Source organism: Balaenoptera acutorostrata, chromosome 2 (genome assembly GCF_949987535.1).
Source record: "Balaenoptera acutorostrata chromosome 2, mBalAcu1.1, whole genome shotgun sequence".
In the NCBI taxonomy this organism is placed as follows: domain Eukaryota; kingdom Metazoa; phylum Chordata; class Mammalia; order Artiodactyla; family Balaenopteridae; genus Balaenoptera; species Balaenoptera acutorostrata.
This window is the reverse complement of record NC_080065.1, coordinates 152,013,967-152,040,523: the sequence shown is the minus strand read 5'-3', so window position 1 is coordinate 152,040,523 and position 26,557 is coordinate 152,013,967. Positions and strand designations below refer to the sequence as shown.

At 37.5% G+C, this 26,557-nt stretch overlaps 1 long non-coding RNA gene across 1 annotated transcript in view; it reads right to left on the bottom strand.

Moving 5' to 3' along the window:
• LOC130706480 (uncharacterized) overlaps window positions 1-26,557 on the bottom strand; it is a 412,451-nt gene that overhangs the window by 230,478 nt on the left and 155,416 nt on the right. The window contains exon 2 of the long non-coding RNA XR_009006708.1: window positions 175-244. This is a non-coding gene — a long non-coding RNA (uncharacterized LOC130706480). The remainder of the gene's footprint in view (window positions 1-174; window positions 245-26,557) is intronic.

Sequence of the window (26,557 nt, the reverse complement as noted above, 5' to 3'; positions counted from 1 at the left end):
TGACTTCTCTTAACAGCTTGTTGAGATAGGGAGCAGAACAAGATGTAAACATTATTAAAATAGTCTATAATGCCAAATGCAAGGAAGCAAAAGCCAAATATTCTCCAAAAGTAGCATGGAACTGACAAAGAAGTCATACTCCAGTATTTACACTCTTGCTTTACGACCACTTACCAGGGTTCACGCACCAGCCACGTGTTCTAATCGGTATGCTCCAACTGCACCCCTTCTCTGCCCAATGGCTCTGCAGAGAAAACAACAGGTGTTTCTAGTCAAAGAATCTAGTGGAACGCAATCAGTAAAGACCCAGATGGGTCTAGTAACCCACAGATTTGCTTTAAGATTTTCTTTTAATAGTCTCCTTTGGTTTTCTGGTCTTTGCGAAACACACATACACACACACACACACTCACACAGATGCACACAAGGTTGTTCGTTGGAGGGTGGGAGGGAGGCTCAAGAGGGAGGGGATAGGGGGATATATGTATGCATATGGCTGATTCACTTTGTTGTACAACAGAAACTAACACAGTATTGTGAAGAAATTATACTCCAATAAAGATCTATTAAAAGTTTTTTTAAAAAGTGAATCTTTTGGAATTCAAAAAAAAAAAAAAAAGCTTATCTCCCCACCGTTGTTTTCCCAACCTGACAACAAAGACTTAAGAACAGAACAGACGCATTTTATTTATGGCCTTCACAAAAGAAATACAAACATAGGGATTTCTGATAACGGGGAGTACTTTAAATGTAACCACCACGGCCCTTTGTAAAACACTAGCTGCTCTATGCTTGTACATGAACAGAGTTCAAATGCAGAGCTGACAATAGCTAAGTTCCTGGGATCCTCTTTTGAGTATTGTGTACAAGAGTGTGGCGAGGAGCATGGAAGCTGTTTCTGCTAAGCATGAATTTTAATCTGTACCCTCTGGCCTCTTGGAAGCCTGAAGGTTTTGTAAGGATGAGGCAGGGTTTACCCGTGCCCTGAAAAAAGATGATGTTATAGGTTGTTTTCCCTGGCAACAAGATATGTACGTGGCCCCTCCAAGGAAACTAACCCTGCATGACAGCTGGTGAGTCTCGCGTTACTTGAATTGGTTTTCTGGTGGTAAATCCAATTCCAGGCATTAATTGACAGTGGCTAGACATGACAGAGCTATTTTGGTTTTTGCTTTTTACTATAGAATCTGGAAGATTAAAAAAAAAAAAATTCCTCAGGTTGCCAGATAGCTCATTGTGAAATGTTCATCGAGATATAGGAAATTTTTGTTCTCTGTGACTTTTTTGGTATCACTGCCTCATTGTTAAGACTGAACTCTTGGCTGTTCTAATTTGCAATGTGCTTATCCATCATATCCCACTGCCAATTGTGGAAATACTGTTATTGAGTGACAATACCTTAAATAGATTTTAAGCTCCTACAAGTTAGATATAGTAGATTTTTGGACACATAGCTGACACATGTTGAATGAATAAATAAATATTGGTAATGGGAATGATATTAAAGATTAATGTTTATCAATGCTTATTATGTGCCAGGCACTATGCTACATATCTTATTTGCATTATTTCATCTAATCCTCAAAAAAACCCTTTAAGTTAAATATTTTTCACAAAAAATAACAGAATAAGTAATTTGCCCACGATCATAATAAATCAGTGGACAGGAAACTAGTCATGTCTTGCTACTTATTCATTACTTTAGAATGCCTCATAAAGGACTTGTACCTAATAAGACTCAAGTAAATATACAGATGGAAAGATAATAGTCATATTTTTAACATATTATCTTATAGTATAATGTTCAGCAAATGAGCAAGGTACACGATAAAAGATGTAATATGATTTTCAAACACACACAAATATATACACATATGTATGTATATATATATACTTATATTTCTTTACTCTTACACATATTCTTATATGCAAAATGTGAACACAACTTTCTTCCTTTCTTTTTATTTTTTACTTTTTAACATCTTTATTAGAGTATAATTCCTTTACAATGGTGTGTCAGTTTCTGCTTTATAACAAAGTGAATCAGTTATACATATACATATGTCCCCATATCTCTTCGCTCTTGCATCTCCCTCCCTCCCACCCTCCCTATCCCACCCCTCTAGGTGGTCACAAAGCAGAGCTGATCTCCCTGTGCTATGCGGCTGCTTCCCACTAGCTATCTATTTTAAGTTTGACATTGTACATATGTCCATGCCACTCTCTCACTTTGTCCCAGCTTACCCTTCCCCCTCCCCATATTCTCAAGCCCATTCTCTAGTAGGTCTGCATCTTTATTCCCATCTTGCTCCTAGGTTCTTCTGACCATTTTCATTACTTTTTTTTTTTTTTTTTTAGATTCCATATATATGTGTTAGCATATGATATTTCTTTTTCTCCTTCTGACTTACTTCACTCTGTATGACAGTCTCTAGGTCCATCCACCTCACTACAAATAACTCAATTTCGTTCCTTTTTATGGCTGAGTAATATTCCATTGTATATATGTGCCACATTTCTTTATCCATTCATCTGTTGATGGACACTTAGGTTGCTTCCATGTCCTGGCTATTGTAAACAGAGATGCAATGAACATTTTGGTACATGACTCTTTTTGAGTTATGGTTTTCTCAGGGTATATGCCCAGTAGTGGGATTGCTGGGTCGTATGGTAGTTCTATTTGTAGTTTTTTAAGGAACCTCCATACTGTTCTCCATAGTGGCTGTATCAATTTACATTCCCACTAACAGTGCAAGAGGGTTCCCTTTTCTCCACACCCTCTCCAGCATTTATTGTTTGTAGATTTTTTGATGATGGCCATTCTGACAGGTGTGAGATGATATCTCATTGTAGTTTTGATTTGCATTTCTCTAATGATTAATGATGCTGAGCATTCTTTCATGTGTTTGTTGGCAATCTGTAGATCTTCTTTGGAGAAATGTCTATTTAGCTCTTTTGCCCATTTTTGGATTGGGTTGTTTGTTTTATTGATATTGAGCTGCATGAGTTGCTTGTATGTTTTGGAGATTAATCCTTTGTCAGTTGCTTCATTTGCAAATATTTTCTCCCATTCTGAGGGTTGTCTTTTGGTCTTGTTTATGGTTTCCTTTGCTGTGCAAAAGCTTTTATGTTTCGTTAGGTCCCATTGTTTATTTTTGTTTTTATTTCCATTTCTCTAGGAGGTGGGTCAAAAAGGATCTTGCTGTGATTTATGTCATAGAGTGTTCTGCCTATGTTTTCCTCTAAGAGTTTGATGGTGTCTGGCCTTATATATAGGTCTTTAATTCATTTTGAGTTTATTTTTGTGTATGGTGTTAGGGAGTGTTCTAATTTCATTCTTTTACATGTCATTGTCCAGTTTTCCCAGCACCACTTATTGAAGAGGCTGTCTTTTCTCCATTGTATATTCTTGCCTCCTTTATCAAAGATAAGGTGACCATATATGCGTGGGTTTATCTTTGGGCTTTCTATCCTGTTCCATTGATCTATATTTCTGTTTTTGTGCCAGTACCATACTGTCTTGATTACTGTAGCTTGGTAGTATAGTCTGAAGTCAGGGAGCCTGATTCCTCCAGCTCTGTTTTTCTTTCTCAAGATTGCTTTGGCTAGTCTGGGTCTTTTGTGTTTCCATACAAATTGTGAAATTTTTTGTTCTAGTTCTGTGAAAAATACCAGTGGTAGTTTGATAGGGATTGTATTGAATCTGTAGATTGCTTTGGGTAGTAGAGTCATTTTCACAATGTTGATTCTTCCAATCCAAGGACATGGTATATCTCTCCATCTATTGGTATCACCTTTAATTTCTTTCATCAGTGTCTTATAATTTTCTGCATACAGGTCTTTTGTCTCCTTAGGTAGGTTTATTCCTAGATATTTTATTCTTTTTGTTGCAATGGTAAATAGGAGTGTTTTGTTAATTTCACTTTCAGATTTTTCATCATTAGTGTATAGGATTGCAAGAGATTTCTGTGCATTAGTTTTGTATCCTGCTACTTTACCAAATTCATTGATTAGCTCTAGTAGTTTTCTGGTAGCATCTTTTGGATTCTCTATGTATAGTATGATGTCATCTGCAAACAGTGACAGCTTTACTTCTTCTTTTCCAATTTGGATTCCTTTTATTTCTTTTTCTTCTCTGATTGCTGTGGCTAAAACTTCCAAAACTATGTTGAATAATAGTGGTGAGAGTGGGCAACCTTGTCTTGTTCCTGACCTTAGTGGAAATGGTTTCAGGTTTTCACCATTGAGGACGATGTTGGCTGTGGGTTTGTCACATATAGCCTTTATTATGTTGAGACAACTTCCCTCTATGTCTACTTTCTGGAGGGTTTTTATCATAAATGGGTGTTGAATTTTGTCGAAAGCTTTCTCTGCATCTATTGAGAAGATCATATGGTTTTTCTCCTTCAATTTGTTAATATGGTGTATCACGTTGATTTACGTATATTGAAGAATCCTTGCATTCCTGGGATAAATTCCACTTGATCATAATGTATGATCCTTTTAATGTGCTGTTGGATTCTGTCTGCTAGTATTTTGTTGAGGATTTCTGCATCTCTGTTCATAAGTGATATTGGCATGTAGTTTTCTTTCTTTGTGACATCTTTGTCTGCTTTTGGTATCAGAGTGATGGTGGCCTCGTAGAATGAGTTTGGGAGTGTTCCTCCCTCTGCTATATTCTGGAAGAGTTTGAGAAGGATAGGTGTCAGCTCTTCTCTAAATGTTTGATAAAATTCGCCTGTGAGGCCATCTGTTCCTGGGCTTTTGTTTGTTGGAAGATTTTTAATTACAGTTTCAATTTCAGTGCTTGTGATTGGTCTGTTCATATTTTCTATTTCTTCCTGGTTCAGTCTCGGAAGGTTGTGCATTTCTAAGAATTTGTCCATTTCTTCCAGGTTGTCCATTTTATTGGCATAGAGTTGCTTGTAGTAATCTCTCATGATCTTTTGTATTTCTGCAGTGTCCATGGTTACTTCTCCTTTTTCATTTCTAATTCTATTGATTTGAGTCTTCTCCCTTTTTTTCTTGATGAGTCTGGCTAATGGTTTATCAATTTTGTTTATCTTCTCAAAGAACCAGCTTTTAGTTTTATTGATCTTTGCGATTGTTTCCTTCATTTCTTTTTCATTTATTTCTGATCTGATCTTTATGATTTCTTTCCTTTTGCTAACTTTGGGGGTTTTTTGTTCTTCTTTCTCTAACTGCTTTAGGGGTAAGGATAGGTTGTTTATTTGAGATGTTTCTTGTTTCTTAAGGTAGGCTTGTATAGCTATAAACTTCCCTCTTAGAACTGCTTTTGATGCATCCCATAGGTTTTGGGTCGTTGTGTTTTCAATGTCATTTGTTTCTAGGTATTTTTTGATTTCCTCTTTGATTTCTTCAGTGATCTCTTGGTTATTCAGTAGTGTGTTGTTTAACCTCCATGTGTTTGTATTTCTTACAGATTTTTCCTGTAATTGATATCTAGTCTCATAGCGTTGTGGTCGGAAAAGATACTTGATACGATTTCAATTTTCTTAAATTTACCAAGGCTTGATTTGTGACCCAAGATATGATCTATCCTGGGGAATGTTCCAGGAGCACTTGAGAAGAATGTGTATTCTGTTGTTTTTGGATGGAATGTCCTATAAATATCAAGTAAGTCCATCTTGTTTAATGTATCCTTTAAAGCTTGTGTTTCCTTATTTATTTTCATTTTGGATGATCTGTCCATTGGTGAAAGTGGGATGTTAAAGTCCCCTACTATGATTGTGTTGCTGTCGATTTCCTCTTTTATGGCTGTTAGCATTTGCCTTATGTATCGAGGTGCTCCTATGTTGGGTGCATAAATATTTACAATTGTTATATCTTCTTCTTGGATTGATCCCTTGATCATTATGTAGTGTCCTTCTTTGTCTCTTGTAATAGTCTTTATTTTAAAGCCTATTTTGCCTGATAGGAGAATTGCTACTCCAGCTTTCTTTTAATTTCCATTTGCATGGAATATCTTTTTCCATCCCCTTACTTTCAGTCTGTATGTGTCCCTAGGTCTGAAGTGGGTCTCTTGTAGACAGCATATATACGGGTCTTGTTTTTGTATTCATTCAGCCAGTCTATGTCTTTTGGTGGGAGCATTTAATCCATTTACATTTAAGGTAATTATCAATATGTATGTTCCTATTACTATTTTCTTAACTGTTTTGGTTTTATTATTGTAGGTCTTTCCTTCTCTTGTGTTTTCTGCCTAGAGAAGTTCCTTTAGCATTTGTTGTAAAGCTGGTTTGGTGGTGCTGAATTCTCTTAGCTTTTGCTTGTCTGTAAAGGTTTTAATTTCTCCATGAAATCTGAATGAGAGCCTTTCTGGGTAGAGTAATCTTGGTTGTAGGTTTTTCTCTTTCATCAGTTTAAATATGTCCTGCCAGTCCCTTCTGGATTGCAGAGTTTCTGCTGAAAGATCAGCTGTTAACCTTATGGGGATTCCCTTATGTGTTACTTGTTGTTTTTCCCTTGCTGCTTTTAATATTTGTTCTTTGTATTTAATTTTTGATAGTTTGATTAATATGTGTCTTGGCATGTTTCTCCTTGGATTTATCCTGTATGGGACTCTCTGTGCTTCCTGGACTTGATTAACTATTTCCTTTCCCATATTAGGGAAGTTTTGAACTATAATCTCTTCAAATATTTTCTCAGTCCCTTTCTTTTTCTCTTCTTCTTCTGGGACCCCTATAATTCGAATGTTGGTGCGTTTAATGTTGTCCCAGAGCTCTCTGAGACTGTCCTCAATTCTTTTCATTCTTTTTTCTTTATTCTGCTCTGCAGTAATTATTTCCACTATTTTATCTTCCAGGTCACTTCTCCGTTCTTCTGCCTCAGTTATTCTGCTATTCATCCCTTCTAGAGAATTTTTAATTTTATTAATTGTGTTTTTCATCTGTTTGTTTGCTCTTTAGTTCTTCTAGGTCCTTGTTAAATGTTTCTTGTATTTTCTCCATTCTATTTCCAAGATTTTGGATCATCTTTACTATCATTATTCTGAATTCTTTTTCAGATTGACTGCCTATTTCCTCTTCATTTGTTATGTCTGGTGGGTTTTTGCCTTGCTCCTTCATCTGCTGTGCGTTTCTCTGTCTTCTCATTTTGCTTAACTTACTGTGTTTGGGGTCTCCTTTTCGCAGGCTGCAGGTTCGTAGTTCCTGTTGTTTTTGGTATCTGTCCCCAGTGGCTAAGGTTGGTTCAGTGGGTTGTGTAGGCTTCCTGGTGGAGGCGACTAGTGCCTGTGTTCTGGTGGATGAGGCTGGATCTTGTGTTTCTGGTGGGCAGGTCCACATCTGGTGGTATATTTTGGGGTGTCTGTGACCTTATTATGATTTTAGGCAGCCTCTCTGCTAGTGGATGGGGTTGTGTTCCTGTCTTGCTAGTTGTTTGGCATAGGGTGTCTAGCACTGTATCTTGCTGGTCGTTGAGTGAAGCTGGGTCTTTCGTTGAGATGGAGATCTCTGGGAGATTTTCGCCGTTTGGTATTACGTGGAGCTGGGAGGTCTCTTGTGGACCAGTGTCCTGAAGTTGGCTCTCCCACCTCAGTGGCACGGCCCTGATGCCTGGCTGGAGCACCAAGAGCCTGTCATCCACATGGCTCAGAATAAAAGGGAGGAAAAATAGAAAGAAGATAAAGTAAAATAAAATAAAGTAAAATAAAATAAAGTTATTAAAATAATTATTAATAATAAAAAAATTTTTAAGTAAAAAAAAAAAAAATGGACAGACAGAACCCTAGGACAAATGGTAAAAGCAAAGCTATACAGACAAAATCACACACAGAAGCATACACATACACACTCACAAAAAGAGAAAAAGGGGGAAAATATATATATATCATTGCTCCCAAAGTCCACCTCCTCAATTTGGGATGATTCCTTTTCTATTCAGGTATTCCACAGATGCAGGGTACATCAAGTTGTTTGTGGAGCTTTAATCCGCTGCCTCTGAGCCTGCTGGGAGAAATTTCCCTTTTTCTTCTTTGTTCGCACAGCTCCCGGGGTTCAGCTTTGGATTCGGCCCCGCCTCTGCATGTAGGTCGCCTGAGGGTGTCTGTTCTTCGCTCAGACAGGACGGGGTTAAAGGAGCAGCTGCTTCGGGGGCTCTGGCTCACTCAGGCCGGGGGGAGGGAGCGGTACGGAGGATGCAGGGCGAGCCTGCGGCGGCAGAGGCCGGCATGACGTTGCACCAGCCTGAGGCGTGCCGTGCATTCTCCCGGGGAAGTTGTCCCTGGATCCCGGGACCCTGGCAGTGGCGGGCTGCACCAGCTCCCAGGAGGGTAGGTGTGGAGAGTGACCTGTGCTCGCACACAGGCTTCTTGGTGGCAGCAGCAGCAGCCCTAGCGTCCCAGGCTCGTCTCTGGGGTCCGCGCTGATAGCCGCGGCTCGCGCCCGTTTCTGGAGCTCCTTTAAGCGGCGCTCTTAATCCCCTCTCCTCCCGCACCAGGAAACAAAGCGGCAAGAAAAAGTCTCTTGTCTCTTCGGCAGCTGCAGACTTTTACCCGGACTCCCTCCCGGCTAGCCGTGGCGCACTAACCCCTTCAGGCTGTGTTCATGCCGCCAACCCCAGTCCTCTCCCTGCGATCCGACCAAAGCCCGAGCCTCAACTCCCAGCCCCGCCCGCCCCGGCGGGGGAGCAGACAAGCCTCTTGGGCTGGTGAGTACTGCTCGGCACCATTTCTCTGTGCGGGAACCTCTCCACTTTGCCCTCTGCACCCCTGTGGCTGCGCTCTCCTCCGTGGCTCCGAAGCTTCCCCCCTCTGCCACCCGCCGTCTCCGCATGCGAAGGGGCTTCCTAGTGCGTGGAAACCTTTCCTGCTTCACAGCTCCCTCCCACTGGTGCGGGTCCCGTCCCTATTCTTTGTCTCTGTTTTTTCTTTTTTCTTTTGCCCTACCCAGCTACGTGGGGAGTTTCTTGCCTTTTGGGAGGTCTGAGGTCCTGTGCCAGCGTTCAGTAGGTGTTCTGTAGGAGGTGTTCCACATGTAGATGTATTTCTGATGTATTTGTGAGGAGGAACGTGAACTCCGCGTCTTACTCTTCCGCCATCTTGAAGCTCCTCCCACAACTTTCTTCTTACAGGTGAAACTGCACGTGATTGTTTTCATTCTTTTTGCTTATTCTATTTTACTTTTCAAATTTATATATGTATTAATTGTACAATAAATATTTTAAAAGATATTTAGCAATTTAGAACTCTGAGAATGTGATTAATGCAGTGTAACCTGGGCAGGTCTTCACAAAGGAAGGCAATTGAGCTAGTCCGAAGAATCTGTCAGATTTAGGCAAATGGAGAAGGTGGAGAAAAGCAGCTAGACAGAGGAGAAAACCTTTCTGGCAAACCCAGAGGCAAGAAAAAACATGTTCCAAGGACAAACACAGTCCAATTTTCTACACCAGATACAGGACAGTATATAAAAGAGAATGGGCCATACAAGGAGAGGTGTCTTCAGGATGAGTATATTCAGCCTTCCCCACACCATCCCAAAGAAGAAGTCTGGATATATGTGAAGCCACACAAAAACTAAAATTGAATTCATTTCAAAATAGCATGTCAGTCATTTCAGTCAAGGTCCACTGTTTACACTCTGCCCTTCGTTCAACTCTTACATGGCACAAAGGTCCTAATAATTTAGATTGAAGCCAAGTCACATAAGGGCTTTGAAGACATTCAGACATTCAGACTTGACAATATAATTCTGTCTCTTGCAAAACTGGCCTAACAGTAGCAACTTCCTAGGATTGGGATGAGAAATACATAGATTACTGCATGACAAGGACTTAGCACAATGCCAGGTACATGAAAAAACATTCTATAAACGGTAGCCATTAACACTTGTACACATTAGTTCTGTAGATAGCCCAAGTGGATAGTCACAGACAGAAGTGCTTGGTAGAGTGTTGAAAGCCATCTTGTAGGAGAATATTTTCTCCATCACATTCATATATTCTACATACAGTCTACAATTTCTACTATTAGTCATCTTATTGGCATAAGAGGCAAAAGCTCCTGCTTAGATGCAATAGATTATTTAAGGAAATAGAAGACAGGAAAGAAACAAAATATTTACCAACAAACTGATATTTCCCCAGGCACTGTGCTAGGCACTTTACACACTTAATTTAGGCCTCACAAAAAAACCGTTTTTATGGTTTCTGTTTTTAATCTCATTTCAAAAATAAGAAAACAGAAGCTACAAAAGAGTAACAATTTACTAATGATTATTTGGATAGAACATGGAAAAAATGGAATTCTAAACATGTGACTCTGAAATTCATGGTCTTTCCATGAGAATTCATGCTTTATTAGAAAGAAGTAAAACACGTGGTATAGTAGCAAGGGCCCAAGAAACATGAGTTCTGAGCTCACTAACCACTTCTTTACCTTTGCCAGATCATTTAATTTTTTGTACGCAGGTGTATAGAATGTTCAAAAAAGGGATTCAGTTCTGTGAGTATTTCAGAACCCTTTCTCTTCTAAAATCTATCAATTCTAATTATTTAAAGCTATTGATGATGGACACTTTTTAATAAGAACTAAGGCTTACACAGGCCTTACCTATGTGTCAGGAGCTGCTCTAAATACTTTACAAATATTAGCTCATTGAATTAACTGAACTCATTGAACAATACTTACGATGCAGTTATTATTATTAAATACTATTATCAACATTATACATATGAGGAAGTTGAGGAACACAGATGTTAAGTAACATGTCCAAGGCCACATAAACAGCAAAAACAGGGCCCTTAACCGAAGAACTCTGGATCTGTTTTGTGGTTTTAATGGCTATTCAACCTTTGAATCAGGTTCTTCTGAGGAAAACAAAAAAAGTACATTTTGATTCAGAATGGTAAAGATCTGGTGCTTGAAAGTGAGCAAACTTGTGTAGCCAGAAAAGAATTATGAAGCTACTGATAAGTGAAGAAGAAAAGGTAAAGGGGAAAGGAAAAGAGCTGAAAGGCAAGCAGTTGCTGTGGGCTTCCAAATTCGCACAGTTACAGTTTAATTATGTAGTTTAAGCTAGGCTGGAATCCAGTGTGCATCTTCAGGTCACAGATTTTTCATGGGAAACTATCCTTCCAGTTCTCAAGGGTAGTGGTTTTCAAAGTGTGGCCCTGAATGGGCAGCATCAGCATTGCCTAGAAACTTATGAATGTGATCCTGAGCCGCTGAATCAGACACTTTGGGGAGTGCAGTCCAGCATATGTGTGTTAGTAAGCCCTCCAGGGGAGTCTAATATTTGCTCATATTTTAGAACTCCTGCTTTAACACATGTGATTTGGACCACCTAATCTGGATCTGACTTATGAAACAGACTCTTTAATCAGAAGTGGTCAATCCTAACATAACATTGCCTACTCCTGAGAAGAGTCGTTAATTCACCCATGTGGAGCCCAGGAAACACAATTTCGAGAATCTTATTGGAAATTTTGAGGGGACAACATGTGAGATTGGAACTGCTTGCCACTAGCATAGGAGAGCCTGCCTGAGAATGGAGTCAACACAGAGAAATGCAAAGGCGACCAAGATGGGTGGAGCTATGCCATCTTCTACCAGTATCTCTCTGCATCTGAGTTCTCTGCAACACAAATGATACACGGTTTCATGTTCATTTATTCATGTTGTTTCCTCTGCTTGCAATGTTCTTCCCACTTCTTTACTGTCCTCAGGCAGAATTAACCACTTCCTGTTCTCATTCGTGCACCAATCTTTTCTGACACTGACCTAGCCTTAATTACCCTCTATTACTGTTCTTTGTGTATCTCCTCTCCCCTCTCAAAAGAGGATCTCCCTGAAGGTAGGCTGCTTCATTTTATATTTGTATTCCTAGCACTCAGCATCATAATAGATGCTTAAAATGTTTGCTGAATAAATAACTTTCCTACATTCCTCATCGGATTATTGCAATGATCAAATGAGAATAAGACTTAGAATGGGCTTAGTAAGTTATAAAGCTCTATACAAACATGAGTCATATTTATAATTATTAGCCTTTTATCTTGTGGGCTCATCTTTACCACAAACGTGTCATCACATGGGATGACTGGGAAATAAGACTGGTAAACCCTGTAAATCTGTGATAAATTAATTATAAAAATGGCTGTAACTCTTGGCTGCTCCATACATGAAATTAGCACATAAATACATAGAAAAATGACCGCTGTGCTAGGACTATAAAAGAGAGATCAAGGTTCCCTGAGTATGTATTAATTAGAGGTTTGACTTTGAGTGATTAAGTGAAAGAGTAGCATAAAGGAGCAATTGAAATGAGACTCGGGCAAAGGGAAGAGCATGTATAAAGGCCCTGTGGCAGTAAGGCATTTGGGGTGAGGGGGGATGGAGAAGTAGAAAAAGACTATACCAGACACTAGGCTATGTTAGGGAATTTGTTTTTTTTTTTTTTTTTTCACCAAGAGTAATGAGAAATCATGGAAAGGTGTTAAGCAGAGGAATGACATGATCAGATTGGTATTTTAAAATACTACCCTGGATCTTGTGCCTTTAACATAGTTATCTCAGACCCCAACATGATATTTTATTGTTTTCACTACTTCTGAATTATAAGGTTAAAACACAATTGTTTTTAAGCTTTTAAAAACTATAATTATTTTATATTTTCTAACTTTCACTTGAACTATGAAATTTGTTAAATACTAACCCCCTTTTCATCTGGGAGAGAGTCTACTCACCTATGCATTGTGAAAAGTAAAGTTTGAATTTAACAGATTCCAGTAACCCTCATTTAAGGACATGCCTCTTTCAAAATTAAATTGCACTCAGACAAAAATTAATATACATGTATCTGATTCTTACACACATTATTAGAACATATTTACTAATTTCAAATGTCTATATTTAAAACATATTCTGGACTGCTTAAGCAAATTAGCACACAATTATTTTTAAAAATTATAAACGACAAATTTTACACATAAAACACTGCAGAAGGATTTGTTCTTATTCAATATTGAAATTAGAAATGATAAAACATGGGCACTTCCAGCCACTACTCTTACTTGACATCGAATTAAGGCAATATCACAGTAAATAGAAATATAGAAATCCCTAAGGAAATTCAGATCAGAAACAGAATGCTATAGTAAAATCAATAACATGTATTGACTCTACGAGCCCTTAGTTTAGTCTAGATAAGTAAGAAAGTTTGTTACATTAATTTTCTCCAGATTCTTCATATTGTATTAACTTTACATTCTTTTAAAAACTGGTTTTGTTTAATTTGGATGTTCTAGCAATATTGCTTGCAGCTGTTTGACACCGCCCCACCTAAATCACAGATTTGACACTCCCACATCATCTTGGTGTTTCTTCACTGCTACTTCAGGAACACATGATTGCTATTGTCAGCTACAATTACCACCCACTGCAGAGGTTTGCTGAAACTGATTAGCTAGAGAAGTTATATATGTTTTAGCAACTTTGAGACAGAGCAAACTATACATGTAATTCACCATATGATGTTTACTTTGTATTCCAGTATAACAGAGGACAGAAAAGGCAAAGGATAGAGACAACCCTGTAATAAGGAGATAGCTTCGCAGACATAAACTCATCTTTGGCACCTTATGTCAGCTATGGCCCCTGTTCCCACTTTGGCCGGCATGTTCTAGGTGAGGAGTTCCCAGACGCAGTACTGTTGCCAGTTCTTTGTTGTGCGTGGCTGTCCTGCGCATTGTAGGATATTAGCAGCATCCCTGGTCTCTATCCATTACACCCTCCCTCCAGGGTTGTCAAGCAATATGGTCTCCAGATCGCCAAATGTCCTCCGGGAAGCAAAATAGCTCCTGATTGAGAACCAATGTTCTGGGTCATACCCGTTTAGAGCTATGATACCTGCTTGCTTCTTCTTTCTTCCTGAAGTTGATATCTCCTGGAAATTATCTAGTTGTGCTACTGTTCATTAGCAAATAGGCTCCCAAGGAACACTGATCTACCCACCCTGATACCCTCCTGACCCTTACTCTGCCCTACCCACAAATCGGCTTATTTAATAAGAATTCTAGTAACAAGACTTAAGGAAATGAATAATAGTTACTATTATAAAATATTTATAATGTGCCAGGCCTTGTTTCTAAGCAAATTGTACATATATATACCTTGTATAATCTTTATAAAAATCTCATGAGATTAGGTACTATTATCTTAATTTATAGCTGAGTGAATTGGCATTTAGAAAGGTTAAGCAACGCTCTTAGGAAAAAATCCAAAATTCTGACATTCTTTTCAAGGCCCTTTAGGATTTGGCCATAATTGCCCCTTCCAGCCCACCCACCCACTATGTAGACCGACCAGGCTTTACCTCAATTTCTCAAGCAAAGAGGTCAGTCTGTAGGAATCCACAGATGCTGTCCCTACTCTGGCAAATTTGCTTCTCTGAATTCCCGCCTCCCAAATGGCCCATTCATTCTTTGGCTTCAACCTGGACATCTTCTCTTAGACATGCTTCATCCAACCCCACATGATTAGGTCTTCCTTTTGGAGGTTCACTGTACTTGCTATTTAACTGTCCTTGTCTGTTTCTTACACTTGTCTGTGATGTCTCTTAAGTAATGCACTTTGCTTAGTCCACTGCTATTTCCCCAGTGTCTAGAACAGTGCTGGGCTCACAGTTACCACTGTGTAAATGTTACTGACTGACAGAATGAATGAATATCCCCCAAACCATTAAGCTCAGAAGTTGTGGAACAGGGATTTTAACTCAGGTCTTTCGAAGCCACTTTCCAAACTCTTGGGCTTATTAGAGCACACCCATCAGAAAAGTTTTTCTATCTTGCTGGCTTCATTTTAGCCCTTCCTAACTACCAACCATGACCTTGTATAAAGCAAACTTGAGATATGTAGGTATCATGTGATCTGATCTCAGAAACAGTAATGACTCAGACTATTATTTGTCATTCCATAGAACACATACCTAAAAAGAGGAAGTGGACTATTCAATTAAAAAATATCAAAATTGGATGACTTTAATAAAAATCACAACCAACAATAAGCCATTAGAAAAAAAAAACATGTATAGATGTTATCAATTCACATGATAATGAGTTTAATACTGTGGTGGAGTTTCAAATGCCAAGTATCACCCTCTGTGACTGTTAACAAATGGAGTTCCACCATGTGTGAAAATTTCATGATGATACAATCTGTGCTTCCCAATATATTTCAATAGATAGCAAGTGGTTATGGTTAAGACTTTTCTAGCCAGTCTTCAGATTTCATTAAACTTCACTATGATCGGATGACCTCCTCAAATCCAATAACAGGCAGTGGCACAATTCATTGCAAATGAACGAATGGATATGTTTACAATATCTAAAGTATCTTGTAAAATATGTTTAATTATGCATAGGTTAACAGCTGTTTGTTTAGTGCACTGTATATAGGATGAGATACTCAAGTCAGAAGGAATATATAACCTATTGGAAAAGAATATTAAAGACAGCTACTATGTAAACATCCACTTTGGAGCTGGATGCCAAATGTCAACACTCCAAATACATGAGTAACTGCATTTTCTTATCTTTCCTACTGTTTGTGGCTTTGTAATTAGTCCACTGGGCAATGGCAAGATTGCAAAGAGGCTATTAGTCTAAATTCATGATTTAATTCTACATTGAAAAAAAAAGAACCTCTTAGCTGGCAGCTAAAGCTTAAATTCTGAACCCAACTTAAAAACAAATGAAGAAATAATTTAAAATAAAATGAAACAAAGATAAACTGACCCCCATGTCCACGAACAACAACAACAAAATCTCCGGAAGGCCAGTTCCCTTAACGCTTCACCTTGGGGAATCCGAAGTAGTATATAATATGGTGGCTATGAAAATAACTATAATTCTTTCACACTAACAGCAATAACTTGAATCTCTATAATTGGATTATATATTATCCTATATAAAGTTTTTTGGACTGTTCTCTCAAATTACTCATATTGCCTGCCACTGCTTGGATCTCCTTTGGAAGCAAAGTTGGTATATCATATTTTTTCTCTGCTTAAGCATATATTTATATGCATAATAAATGATAAAAATTCCTAGATGAAAAATATTTTAAAAATTAATTTCCCTTAGCCCACTCTCTTCTGCCTATGGATAGAAGGGAAATTTCCACATCTTCTGTCAGCTTATCTTTTGATTTTTTTCACTTCTTTCTCAGTCCAACAGGAAATTGACTAGATATAAAAAATAAATTTGTTGAAATGTTTGCAAGGAGAACCTGGTGGCTTATAGAAGATTATTAAATGATGATTGGGAAAAGGGAAATCAGAAAGAGATCTTAATTGTATCAAAGACTTCCTATGTGACAATAACAGTGGTATTCTTTTTAAAAAATGGTGTATCATGTAATCATTACTAAAGCACCATAAAATAGGAATTATAGTTATCTTAATTTTATTTTCCTGGAAATTCAGTGTCATGTAACATATCCATGAGTATCAGCTAGATATGGGAGGAATTAAAACTTAAATTCATATCTATTTTATTTTAAAGTCTGCCCTTTTGTGTATTTTAGATCATATAACAAACATTTATTAAATATTAGATGCTATGTTAAATTTTCATAGCTCTGCACAGCTCACAGTTTAAAGGAGGATAAAAATTAATAAGCACATAACTGCAGTAGACAAAAATAGAAAGGGTACACAGTAATACAGATGTACTAAGGGAAATGTCTTATTTTACCCAAATGTTCAATATGCTACCCTAAAATAGAATGTGTTACTATGTTTTTAATATAAACTTAGTTATTTTATTTATTTATTTTTGGCTGTGTTGGGTTTTTGTTGCTGCATGCGGGCTTCCTCTAGTTGCGGCGAGCAGGGTTTACTCTTCGTTGCGGTGCGCGGGCTTCTCATTGCGGTGGCTTCTCTTGTTGCAGAGCACAGGCTCTAGGCGCGCAGGCTTCAGTAGTTTTGGTATGCGGGCTCAGTAGTTGTAGCTCATGGGCTCTAGAGCGCAGGCTCAGTAGTTGTGGCACATGGGCTTAGTTGCTCCATGGCACGTGGGATCTTCCCAGACCAGGGCTCGAACCCGTGTCCCCTGCATTGGCAGGCGGATTCTTAACCACTGCACCACCAGGGAAGCCCAATTACTATTTTTAAATACAGAGAAATAATAAAAAATTTAAATGGCCCATGATGGCATCACTCAGATATTGCTGACATTACAAATGATCAGAATTATCAAGAGGTATGGAATATAATGTGAAAAGCCCAATATTCTCATCCCCAAACACTGTTGGGTTGGATTATATATTATATATATATAAACACTGTTAATAAAGCTATTTTGCAGAGAGCTTCCTCTATGTGTGCACACATACACACACTTGTGCATGGCCTCATGGATCACCTTACAGACATTTCTGCATCTTGCATTTTTTAAAATAATATACTTTGTGGCAATTTCTATGCTAATGCATTAAGGTCTATGACATTTCTCTTAATGTAGAGTAATCTTCTATTGTACAGAGAGGTACCAGACTGATCTAATTAATCTCTACTGATGAACATTTAAGTCATTTCCAGGATGTGCTATTAAAAATGCTGCATTAGGGCTTCCCTGGTGGTGCAGTGGTTGAGAATCTGCCTGCCAATGCAGGGGACACGGGTTCGAGCCCTGGTCTGGGAAGATCCCACATGCCGCAAAGCAACTAGGCCCGTGCGCCACAGCTACTGAGCCTGCGCGTCTGAAGCTTGTGCTCCGCAATAAGAGAGGCCGCGATAATGAGAGGCCCGCGCACCGCTATGAAGAGTGGCCCCCACTTGCCGCAACTAGAGAAAGCCCTTGCACAGAAACGAAGACCCAACACAGCCATACATACATACATACATACATAAATAAACAAACCCCAAAAAAAGTTTTAAAAAAATGCTGCATTAAACATCCTGTGCATATGTTTAAATATGAACTTTTTAATGTACATTGATGAATTCCTAACATTAAAATTACTAGATCAAATATTAACTTATAACTGACAAATTTTATGTGTTAAGTATAATCTCTACTCTCAAAGTAAATAAGGAAATAATGGTGACAAGTAGGACTAATTTTTCTTTTTCCCCGAAGTCAGCTTAGACATCAATCCAGATTTCTTACACTCCTTGATTAATGATCAAGGCAGTCCAATGCCAATATATAGAAAAAGAATAAAGAATTTACATCTTGAGTTATTTAAAACAATTTTCAAAAAGGGAATGCCGATATGTGTGTTTTGTGGTTTGTTTTGGTTTCACTTTAAATTGAGTTACAAAATACGAGTCCCAAAGAACCACCTAGAGCTCTTGGTTGAGAAAGGTTTTACATGGTCATATTTCTCATCTTACTTTTCAAAGTAAAAAATGATTCATCAGTCTCTACCGTTTCTCTCGAATCATGCATTACTTTCTGGTTAAACAACAATTTTCAAAAAAGCAAACAATACAAAATGATAGCTAACAATAATTGAATATTTACTAGATGCCAGGCACTGTTATAACTAACTGGATGTATTAATTCACTTAATCCTCACAGAAACGCCATGGAGAAATTTCACGAGTTGGAATTTGAATCCATGATGAACCTGGGTAGTATCTCTTCAGAATTTATGTTCTAAACCACTACACTATAGTTTTCGTAAGGGTAAAGTGTGTTCATATCATGGAACGATGCTAAAAAAGAAGTTTATAATATTAAGATTCTCTATCTTGGCAAAATGAGAAGTGATGCAAATGCAAAGTCTACTGCAATTTGAACCCTTTTCCTGATGACAGCTTCTAACATTGACTTATCAAAGGCTAATGCAGACTGAAAGAATAACTAATTCTCAATTTACCCAATAGATCCTCTCTCTCTCAAGCTTTCCTTTCTTTTTAGATTAATCTACTTATTTAGATGGACTTGCTTATCCCTAGGAAGCCAAACTAATAGATTTTTTTTTTCAATTCAAACAGAAACACAAGATGGATGTTAATTCATCTGAAGTTTACTGGAGGAAAAAAAAAATCCATCTTTTTTTTGTTGAGATTCACAGAAAATGCCAAACATCTGAAGACTATAATTTTTCCTTTTTCTTACTCCCTCTCTTTTTTTTTTTTTTTTTACAGTTTGTGCTATGTATTTTTATTTCATGGCTTGAAGTAGTCCTGGCATAAGGTCAAAGGATTACAAGTACACAAATAAATGGTATTTCTTGCAGTAACTTACTCTGTTGTTGAATCATTGTATTGAGCAATGGCTGCTGGGGTTTGGAAGACTGCATACCAGGCAGTAAGTTTTCTAGGCTGATGTTTACACTGGGGTCAGACCAAGTAAAGGGCAGAGGTTTTGCTGACTGACTTCTGGACCATATTTGTATTCTGATTATAGAGAAGATTAGGTGAAGACTATATTTTTTAATCATTAAAATAATACATCGGTTATTCATATTATCTGTTTAGTAATCCTCAGAGAATAAGTCAGCATATTATTAACATGTAGCATCTCATAATAGCTTTAGAATCTATTTATGTTTAGTGCTAGCTTAGCTGGTTCCAGACAGTAACAATGAGTTCAAAGAGTGAGGTAGATCTCCACTTAGATAACAAGTTTTTCATACCTCTGACACAAAAGACAAACAAACACCTTGTCCTACCTAATTCTCAAGGGCTACTGGCCACAAAACGGATAAAATGCTTACTGCAGAAAACATCTTTGGGGGAAATGTGTTATCACAGATTTTAAGCATGGTGGGTTAATAATATTGTTTTCAACTATGTATGATTAATACTAATAATGATTATAACAATATCTAATTTTATTGGGCATTTACTATGTGCCAGGCTTTGTGCTAAATCCTTTACAGGCATTATTTCATTGATTCTTCAAGGTAACACTCTGAGGTAGGTACATTTATCATGTCTATTTTACAGAGAGGGAAACTGAGGCAAAGTGATAGTAAATTGCTTTTCCAAATTGATACAGCTAGTGGTAAAGCCAGGATTAAAACCTGGACAGTATTTAATAGATCTTAACTGTTGGAAAGACTAAAGTATGTAAAATGAGAGAGAGGTGCAATTGTCATTAAGTGTATATACTCTTCCTGGCAAACATGCAGAAGAGCATATCCAGGTATTTATGTCCTTTATATTTATCTAGTTTGAAAATTTAAAATTCCAAGTAATACTAGGCTAAAATGGAACTTGGAAAAATATAGATAACTTCAAAAATAATCTGTACTTTCCCTCCAACTTCATCCTTCTGTCTTAGGAATTTTGTATTTTGATACATCTTTTCTTTCTTGCATACTTAATATCTCCTGTTAAGTTAGATCTTTATCACTGATTATTTTTTAATCGAGGTGAAATTAACACAATATAAAATTAACCATTTTGTGAACAATTCAGTAGCATTTAGTACATTCACAATATTGTATAATCACAAACTCTATCTAGTTCCAAAACATTTTCATAACTCCAATAGGAAACCTTATATCCAGTAATCAGTTGTTCCTCATTCCCCCTTCCCACAGTTCCTGGCAACCACAGATATTCATTCTGTATCTATGTAATACCTATTCTGAATACTTCATATAGAAAGAATGATACATATTGCAATCTTTTACATTGGGCTTCTTTTACTTAACATAATGTCTTCGTGGTTCATTCATGTTGTAGCATATATCAGCACTTCAGTTGTTTTTATGGCTGAAAAATAGCCCATCATATCTATATATCACCATTTGTTTATCCATTCATGTGTTGATGAACATTTGGGCTGTTTCCATCTTTTAACTGTTAAGAATAGTGCTGTTATGGACATGCAAGTACATAAATTGTTTCACTATCAGTTTTCAGTTCTTTTGGATGTATACTTAGGAGTGGAGTTGCTGGGATTTTGTGTGTGTGTGTGTAATTGCTGGGATTTTGTGTGTGTGTGTGTGTTTCCTTACACAGTCAAGTCATTCACATTTTAAAACTATCTTAACTCAACCAGTCAAGCACTTCTAGCTACAACCCAGTCTATTTCCTCCCCTCTATCTACCAACTTCTAGGGAGAGTTGTTTATATTTTCTGCCTTTGTTTATTCACTCTTTACTTTTTCCTCAACTCATTCTATTTTGGCCTCTGCCTTTATTAATTAATTAATTTATTTATTTATAATTAATTAATTAATTATTTATTTATTTATTATTTTTGCTGTGTTGGGTCTTCGTTTCTGTGCGAGGGCTTCTTTCTCTAGTTGCGACAAGTGGGGGCCACTCTTCATCGCGGTGCGCGGGCCTCTCACTATCGCGGCCTTTTTCTTGTTGCAGAGCACAGGCTCCAGACGCGCAGGCTCAGTAGTTGTGGCTCACAGGCCTAGTTGCTTTGCGGCATGTGGGATCTTCCCAGACCAGGGCTCGAACCCGTGTCCCCTGCATTGGCAGGCAGATTCTCAACCACTGCGCCACTGCCTTTATTTTGTACCAACTTATATCTTACTAGAGACACTGACAATTTCCAGTTTTCTATCATTAAAGTCTCTTGTTGCCTCAACAGCATTCAGCACTGTTGATCAATTCCTCCTTCTGGAAACACTCTACTCCCTTGAATTATATATTCCCTTGGACATTTTGTTTCCTGATTATCTGTCTGGTTGTCCCTCTTACCGCTTGCAAGATTAACCCCCTCTACCTAGACTTTAGGTGTTGGCGTGTCTTAGGGCAGTTCTGAGTACATATTTCTTTTCTCTCTGAGCAGTCTTCCCTAAGTGATCATAACATGTCCTATAGCTTTATGTGTACTCTGAGGAACCCATTTGTTGATTTCTAAATATACTTCCTCTCCCTTATTCTTTCTGCTCTACTTTCACTGGCTTTCTTTCAGTCGCCCATAACTGTTAGACTCCCTCCTGTCAGAGGGACTTTGCACATGCTGTTTCTTTAGTCTACACTTCTATTCCCTTCCACCTCATCCTACTCATGTTTCAGATTTCTGATCAGTTGTCAGTTCCTCAGTAAAGTCTAATCGACTTCACTAAGTGAAGTATATGCCCTCATATATTTCTGCTTTTTCTTTTTTTAAAATATTTTATTTATTTTTTATAAAGCAGGTTCTTACTAGTTATCTATTTTATACATATTAGTGTATATATGTCAATCCTAATCTCCCATTTCATCCCACAACACCCCTCTCCCCTTCCCCACTTTCCTCCCTTGGTGTACATACATTTGTTCTCTACATCTGTGTCTCTATTTCTGCCTTGCAAACCAGTTCATATGTACCATTTTTCTAGATTCCACAAATATGTGTTAATATACGGTATTTGTTTTTCTCTTTCTGACTTACTTCACTCTGTATGACAGTCTCTAGGTCCATCCACATCTCTAAAAATGACCCAATTTCATTCCTTTTTATGGCTGAGTAATATTCCATTGTATATATGTACCACATCTTCTTTATCCATCTGTCTGTCGATGGGCATTTAGGTTGTTTCCATGACCTGGCTATTGTAAAAAGTGCTGCAATGAACATTGGGGTGCATGTGTCTCTTTGAATTATGATTTTCTCTGGTTATATGCCCAGTAGTGGGATTGCTGGGTCATATGGTAATTCTATTTTTAGTTTTTTAAGGAACCTCCATACTGTTCTCCATAGTGGCTGTATCAATTTACATTCCCACCAACAGTGCAAGAGGGTTCCCTTTTCTCCACACCCTCTCCAGCACTTGTTTTTTGTAGATTTTCTGATGATGCCCATTCTAACTGGTGTAAGGTGATACCTCATTGTAGTTTTGATTTGCATTTCTCTAATAATTAGTGATGTTGAGCAGCTTTTCATGTGCTCTTGGCCATCTGTATGTCTTCTTTGGAGAGATGTCTCTTTAGGTCTTCTGCCTATTTTTTGATTGGGTTGTTTTTTCAGTATTGAGCTGCACAAGCTATTTATATATTTTGGAGATTAATCCTTTGTCCGTTGATTCATTTGCAAATATTTTCTCCCATTCTGAGGGTTGTCTTTTCATTTTCTTTATAGTTTCCTTTGCTGTGCAAAAGCTTTTAAGTTTCATTAGGTCTCATTTGTTTATTTGTGTTTTTATTTCCATTTCTCTAGGAGGTGGGTCAAAAAAGATCTTGTAGTGATTTATGTCAGAGTGTTCTTCCTATGTTTTCCTCTAAGAGTTTTATAGTGTCCGGTCTTACATTTAGGTCTTTAATGCATTTTGAGTTTATTTTTGTGTATGGTGTTAGGGAGTGTTCTAATTTCATTCTTTTACATGTAGCTGTCCAGGTTTCCCAGCACCACTTATTGAAGAGGCTGTCTTTTCTCCATTGTATCCTTGCCTACTTTGTCATAGACTAGTTGACCATAGGTGTGTGGGTTTATCTCTGGGCTTTCTATCCTACTCCATTGATCTATATTTCTGTTTTTGTGCCAGCACCATACTGTCTTGATTACTGTAGCTTTGCAGTATAATCTGAAGTCAGGGAGTCTGATTCCCCCAGCTCCGTTTTTTTTCCCTGAAGACTGTTTGTCTATTCGGGGTCTTTTGTGTCTCCATACAAATTTTAAGATTTTTCCTTCTAGTTCTGTAAAAAATGGCACTGGTAATTTGATAGGGATTAATTGAATCTGAAGATTGCTTTGGGTAGTATAGTCATTTTCACAACATTGATTCTTCCAATCCAAGAACATGGTATATCTCTCCATCTGTTTGTGTCATCTTTGATTTCTTTCACCAGTGTCTTACACTTTTCTGAGTACAGGTCTTTTACCTCCTTAAGTAAGTTTATTCCTAGGTATTTTATTGTTTTTGTTGCAATGGTGAATGGGATTGTTTCCTTAATTTCTCTTGCTGATTTTCGTTGTTAGTGTATAGGAATGCAAGAGATTTCTATGCATTAATTTTGTATCCTGCTACTTTACCAAATTCATTAATTAGCTCTAGTAGTTTTCTGGTGGCATCTTTAGGATTCTTTATGTATAGTAACATGTCATCTGCAAACAGTGACAGTTTTACTTCTTCTTTTACAATTTGTATTCCTTTTATTTCTCTTTCTTCCCTGATTGCTGTGGCTAAAACTTCCAAAACTATGTTGAATAATAGTGGTGACAGTGGACTATCGTTGTCTTGTTCCTGATCTTAGAGGAAATGCTTTCAGTTTTTCACCATTGCAAATGATGTTTGCTGTGGGTTTGTCGTATATGGCCTTTATTGTGTTGAGGTAGGTTCCCTCTATGCTCACTTTCTGGAGAGTTCTTATCACAAACCGGTGTTGAGTTTGTCAAAAGCTTTTTCTGCATCTATTGAGATGATCATATGGATTTTCTCATTCAATTTCTTAATATGGTGTATCACATTGATTGATTTGCATATATTGAAGAATCCTTGCATCCCTGGGATAAATCCCACTTGACTTTGGTGTATGATCCTTTTAATGTGTTGTTGGATTCTGTTTGATAGTATTTTGTTGAGGATTTTTACACCTATATTCATCAGTGATATTGCTCTGTAATTTTCTTTTCTTTTGTAATATCTCTGGTTTTGGTATCAGGGTGATGGTGGCCTCATAGAATGAATTTGGGAGTGTTCCTTCCTCTGCAATTTTTTGGAAGGGTTTGAGAAGGATGGGTGTTAGCTCTTCTCTAAATATTTGATAGAATTCACCTGTGAAGCCATCTGGTCCTGGACTTTTGTTTGTTGGAAGAGTTTTAATCACAGTTTCAATTTCATTACTTGTTCATATTTTCTATTTCTTCCTGGCTCAGTCTTGGAAGGTTATACCTTTCTAAGAATTTGTCCATTTCTTCTAGGTTGTCCATTTTATTGGCATAGAGTTACTTGTAGTAGTCTCTTAGGATGCTTTGTATTTCTGCGATGTCCATTGTAACTTCTCCTTTTCATTTCTAATTTTATTGATTTGAGTCCTCGCCCTCTTTTTCTTGATGAGTCTGGCTAAAGGTTTATCAGTTTTCTTTATCTTATCGAAGAACCAGCTTTTAGTTTTATTGATCTTTGCTACTGTTTTGTTTCGATTTCATTTATTTCTGCTCTGATCTTCATGATTTCTTTCCTTTTACTAACTTTGGGTTTTGTTTGTTCTTCTTTCTCTAGTTCCCTTAGGTGTAAGGTTAGATCGTTGATTTGAAATCTTTCTTATTTCTTGAGGTAGGATTGCATTGCTATAAACTTCCCTCTTAGAACTGCTTTTGCTGCATCCTATAGGTTTTGGATTGTCGTGTTTTCATTGTAATTTGTCTCTAGGTATTTTTTGATTTCCTCTTTGATTTCTTTAGTGATCTTTTGGTTATTTAGTAGCGTATTGTTTAGCCTCCATGTGTTAGTGTTTTTTACGTTTTTTTCACTGTAATTGATTTCTAATCTCATAGCGTTGTGGTCAGAAAAGATGCTTGTTATAATTTCAATTTTCTTAAATTTACCAAGGATTTATTTGTGACCCATGATGTGATCTATCCTGGAGAATGTTCCATGTGCACTTGAGAAGAAAGTGTAATCTGCTGTTTCTGGATGGAATGTCCTATAAATATCAATTAAATCTATCTGGTGTATTGTGTCATTTAAAGCTTGTGTTTCCTCATTTTCTGTCTGGATGATCTGTCTATTGGTGAAAGTGAGGTGTTAAAGTCCTCCACTATTATTGTGTTACTGTCGATTTCCTCTTTTATAGCTGTTAGCAATTGCCTTATGTATTGAGGTGCTCCTATGTTGGGTGCATATATATATCTTCTTGGATTGATCCCTTGATCATTATGTAGTGTCTTTCCTTGTCTCTTGTAACACTCTTTATTTTAAAGTCTATTTTATCTGATATGAGTATTGCTATTCCAGCTTTCTTTTGATTTCCATTTGCATGGAATATCTTTTTCCATCCCCTCATTTTCAGTCTGCATGTGTCCCTAGGTCTGAAGTGGGTCTATGGGTCTTGTTTTTGTATCCATTAAGCCAGCCTGTGTCTTCTGGTTGGAGAATTTAATCCTTTCACGTTTAAGGTAATTATTGATATGTATGTCCCTATTACCATTTTCTCAATTGTTATGGGTTTGTTTTTGTAGGTCCTTTTCTTCTCTTGTGTTTCCCACTTAGAGAAGTTCCTTTAGCATTTGTTGTAGAACTGGTTTGGTGGTGCTGAATTCTCTTAGCTTTTGCTTGTCTGTAAAGCTTTTGATTTCTCCGTCAAACCTGAAGGAGATCCTTGCCAGGTAGAGTAATCTTGGTTGTAGGTTCTTCCCTTTCATCACTTTAAATATATTGCCACTCCCTTCTGGCTTGTAGAGTTTCTGCTGAGAAATCAGCTGTTAACCTTATAGGACTTCCCTTGTATGATATTTGTTGTTTTCCCTTGTTGCTTTCAGTAATTTTTCTTTATCTTTAATTTTTGTCAATTGGATTACTATGTATCTCGGCATGTTTCTCCTTGGGTTTATCCTTCCTGGGACTCTCTGTGCTTCCTGGACTTGGGTGGCTATTTCCTTTCCCATGTTAGGGAAGTTTTCAACTGTAATCTCTTCAAATATTTTCTCGGTCTTTCTTCTCTCTCTTCTCCTTCTGAGACCCCTATAATGCGAAT